The sequence below is a fragment of the Pinus tabuliformis genome, chromosome X (genome assembly GCF_031772625.1).
Source record: "Pinus tabuliformis cultivar Carrire ecotype Pingquan chromosome X, CPIR1, whole genome shotgun sequence".
Lineage (NCBI taxonomy): Eukaryota > Viridiplantae > Streptophyta > Pinopsida > Pinales > Pinaceae > Pinus > Pinus tabuliformis.
Genome location: NC_142308.1, coordinates 1,247,527,454 through 1,247,532,188, shown reverse-complemented (window position 1 = coordinate 1,247,532,188; position 4,735 = coordinate 1,247,527,454). Strand labels below are relative to the sequence as shown.

Below are 4,735 nucleotides of genomic sequence, written 5' to 3'. Positions count from 1 at the left end.
TTGTCAAGCATCTCCTTTAACTGTAATTTCAACTCTACTAGTTCTAGAGTGCTCAACATGTAAGGTGCCTTCAATGATGATGTTTCCCTTGGCACCAACTCAATAGAGAAATCTACTTCCCTGTGAGGAGGTAACTCTGGAATCTCTACTGGAAACACATCATCATACTGCTACAATATAGGGTACCTCTTGGATATTTCTACATCTTCAACATCTTTACCCTTGTCAGTAGATATATGCACTGCAAACATCACACAACCTTTTCTGCAGCTATGCTTAGCTTGCATAATGGTAACCATCCTCACTGATGTAGGCTTCTTATTTCCCTACAAAATTCTCTTTTCCCCACTATCATCCACACACTTAATGGCCTTGTCGAAGCAATCCACTTTGGTCCTATGAAGGTACAACCAATCCATACCCAAAATCATATTATACGATCCCAATGGTAGTACATTCAAATGCATTGTTGTAGGCATACCATTAAACTCAAATGCACAAGCTCTTACCCAATGGTGAACTCGCTTTTTTGTACCTGTAGCCAATTGTACCAACCAAGATTATGCATGCACTTCTTTTCTCAAGCCACACTTATCTACCAGGTCAGGATTAATATAATTATAATTAGGTCAAGGATCAATCAAAATAGAAACAACTTTATCACAAAGCTTACTGTCCATCTTAATGATAGATGCATGATGATCCACCTACCTATTGTCCACAACTACATAGATCTGAGGAATGATATGACCAACATCACCAATTATATGTGCCTCCTTAGCACTATAGATCTTGGGTCTACCACCCTGATACTATGGACAATCCATCTTATGATGATCCTTACCACATATCCAACATTGTAATGGTGCTCTACCATCACCTCTAGTCTGTTGCTCTCCATGTCCCTTCTCAGTTGTATTGAACTTCTTGTAAGGGACTACATTTTCTTTCTCACTTGCATCTTGAGGTCTTCCTCGCTTTGGTGGAAATTTTCCTTTAACTTTCTCATTTCCTTTCAAGTCACGCTTATGCTCAACTTTGTGCCTCAATTGCTCTCATATTTTGGATGGCCTCCTCCAATGGTCTAGGTTGAACTTAATCTGGTCTATGTATGATGTTGACAGTCCACTAATGAATCTCTGAACCTTGGCCTTCTCCTCCTTGAGGTAAGGCACATATCTCAACAGCTCCAAGAACCTGCTAGTATACTCATCATCTGTCATGGAACCCATCTACAACTCATAAAACTCCTTATTTATTTCATCATAGTACCTTTTCGACAAATAATTCTTCTTGAAGAGCCTTTCAAACTCATTCCAAGTCAAGTCACCTTCCCGAATGCCTCTAACATTCTTCACATCTTCCCACTAAATATTTTCTTTACCTTTGAGACTGAAAGTGGCTATCTTTGCTTTCATGATCTCTGAATAATAATGCAATATGAAGAACTTACTCATACCGAGAAACCATGCCTCTGCATCCTGTGATTTCTTCATCACTCCATCAAATGTAGGTGGATTTAATTTATTAAACTCATCTGGTAAATATCCCTTGTCACTCCTCCTATAAGGATGATGACGATGACACTCATAATGCATGTCAGAACAAGAACTAGAATAATACTTGTGTCTATCACCCCTCCTATTCGTAGTATCCAAGGACCTGCCATCTATGATAATGTCCTCTCCATCCAGCCTGTGCTCAGCATGAGATCTAATACCATATGCCCCATTAGTCTCGTCCTCCTACTCATTATTGATCCGAAGTGGCCCCTGTCGCTGCAATTCTAACAAACTTTGAAGTAACACTACATTTACCTCTGCTTGTTTCTCATGTGCCTATATGATTTTTCCATTGTCTACCTTACAAATCCTTATTTATGCCTTTAAGATTCTCAATGTCTCTGTCAAATCAAAATAGTTCCCAACACCATGTTGCTCATTTGATCCATAAGGAGAGTCTCGAGAACTAAAATCTACCATCTTGCTAGTCATCTTTGTTATTCTTCCTGCAAGGTATATCATGTCAGCTAAACCAAATCACAATAACCAATGTACCTTAGTATAATTCGAGCAGGATACCTTGTATGCAAGATCAAAAAAACAACATGATACATGTATAACATAATCATGACAACATATAGAAGTATACACATAATCATGTAATCATATATCCATCATTCTAACTAGAGTCCAGTCATCAATAAATGACCATATCAACTACACATACCACGACCTCATGCATGAAAAAAACAACCATATCTTTGCACACTGACAATACACAAGCATAAATAACATGTAACCAATCATACACCAATAACGACACACTTCACACAACAACATCTTCCTTCACATGATGACATCACTACAACCATGACCAACACCATGCATATGCAACAAGCACATAGACCACGAGGACGATTAACTCATGTGCAACCGACATGAATCCATGACCAAAAGACAACCCATCTAGTCTGAGGGGTGAAAAATGATATGATACCACTTTGTAACGCCCTCCTCCCACATCTACCCAAGTAACTATCCAACCAAGGTAAACATGTGACGAGAAGTTACTATGATATGATTCGACCTCCTAAGTCACCTTAAGGAAGTGGAACTGATGGAAACACACTATACAAACCTTCCACATCAGCAACAAGACCCTCAGGAACCATCCCAACCTCTCAGGTAACCATCCCCTGATTCCCACTAATTTTTTTGACCAATTAACCCCTGGTCTCTGTCATGCTATGGGCATGCCAGTGTTTAGAGGGCTTTGGATGCTCCCACAGCATGGCATGCCAGCGTCCAGGGACTATTTTTATCAGGGTTGTGCCAGCGTCCTTGGGATTTGAGCCACTTTTTAAGGCCCAGAGCTCAGGTCACTGCCCATAATTCCAAGACACTTCCAGAGAGCACTTTCTTTAATATTCAGAGATGAAGGAAAATACCTTTTGTTAATACTCTTAGAGCAAAACACTTTCGCATCTGATATGATTCAATTATTTGATGTTCCCATCGAATCGATATCAAATGATATTTCATTCCTTTCTTTCCATAGAAAATAAGGGAAAGGTAGGGATGACAGGATTTGAACCTGCGACATTTTGTACCCAAAACAAACACGCTACCAAGCTGCGCTACATCCCTTTTAATCATTAGACAATGTTATTTTAATTTTATTTTATAGAATTCGAAATCTGTTTCCCACATTTTTCTACCATTTCTCTTCGGTCTCGTGAGTGAAAAGACTTTATACATGTAGGGTCTATTATCTAGAATATCACTATTAATTATGGTGATGAAACATCTTTTTCCTTTTCTATAAATAGGACCACAACCCGGATCACATTATATATATTCATCAGTTCCAAGTTTTCTCTAGGATTCATAACTATTGATACGGTTGAATCACTTACACATTATGATCAATAAGGAGAATTTACAATGCAAGATCTAAAGACCTATCTTTCCACAACGCCTGTGTTAGCTATTTTATGCGTCAGTTTTTTAGCCGGCCTATTGATAGAAATCAATTGTTTTTTTCTAGATGCTCTTATTCTTTCCTTTTTTAATTCTTTTCCTCCCCTTAAAGCCAAGGGAAAAAAGATTGTGCTAGATTTACTTCTCCTACCTCTTGGAGAAATTAGTGCATTCAGCCCCAAAAAGGATCTAAGTTTAGGACTGGAAGGGGGTAGAATTCAAGTAGAAATATCGATCTAAAGATTCTTTCCACATTCAATTTTGTAAGTAAAACTGAAAACTCACTCCTGATCAATCATTTTTTTACTTTCAAATGTTTCACCGTAGGATCTCCGGCTATCAACTTCTATCCCTTTTTCCCTTTTTCTTTTTGAGGTCGAAAAGCAAAACCAATATTCAGAGTAAGTTTATGGCCAAGAGCGGAGATATAAGAGTAACAATTACTTTGGAGTGCACTAGTTGTACCCAAGATAGTGTTTATAAAAGATTCCTAGGGATTTCTAGATATACGACTCGGAAAAATCGACGCAATACACCTATTCGATTGGAATCAAGTAAATTTTGTCCCTATTGTTACAAGCATACCATTCATGGAGAGTTAAAAAAAAAAAGAGATTAAACGTACTACTCCTTCCCATGGATAGGAATAAATCACAAATATAAAAAGAAATGGTATTTCAACAAGATCTTTAATGGAACAATATTTTAAAAAGATTTGGAATAAATAGTATTCAAAAGGTTCATATGAAACAAACTATGGATAAACCCAAGCAATCTTTTCGTAGACATTTGAAACCAATTCGCAGATGTTTGAAACCAATTCGCAGATGTTTGAAACCAATTCATAGATATTTGAAACCAATTCGTAGACATTTGTCACCTATTAGGTCGGGAGATCGGATCGATTATAAAAATATGAGCCTAATTAGTCGATTTATTAGTGAGCAAGGAAAAATATTATCCGGTCGAGTGAATAGATTAACTTCAAAACAACAACGTCTAATGACTAACGCTATTAAACGAGCTCGTATTCTATCTTTGTTACCTTTTCTTTATAATGAAAACTAATTTGATCCATGGGAAATAAGCCTACTCCTTAATCAAATCGGAGCTGGAATATCCGTTCGATAAAGATGCAGATCTTGAGTCTATTGTTGAAAAATTCAACAGGATTTCATTTTTGGAAAAGAATTGGATTGAATTCTTTTCGTTCATTTCCAATCCAATATGAAAAAACTTTTCAATATTTCGAC

General features: G+C 37.3%; 1 non-coding gene across 1 annotated transcript; it reads right to left on the bottom strand.

Annotated features, from left to right (window-relative positions):
- Positions 1 to 3,075: 3,075 nt before the first annotated feature.
- Positions 3,076 to 3,149, bottom strand: TRNAP-UGG (transfer RNA proline (anticodon UGG)). The gene has a single exon. It is a non-coding gene; the product is annotated as a tRNA-Pro (tRNA).
- Between the last annotated feature and the right edge of the window lie 1,586 nt (positions 3,150 to 4,735).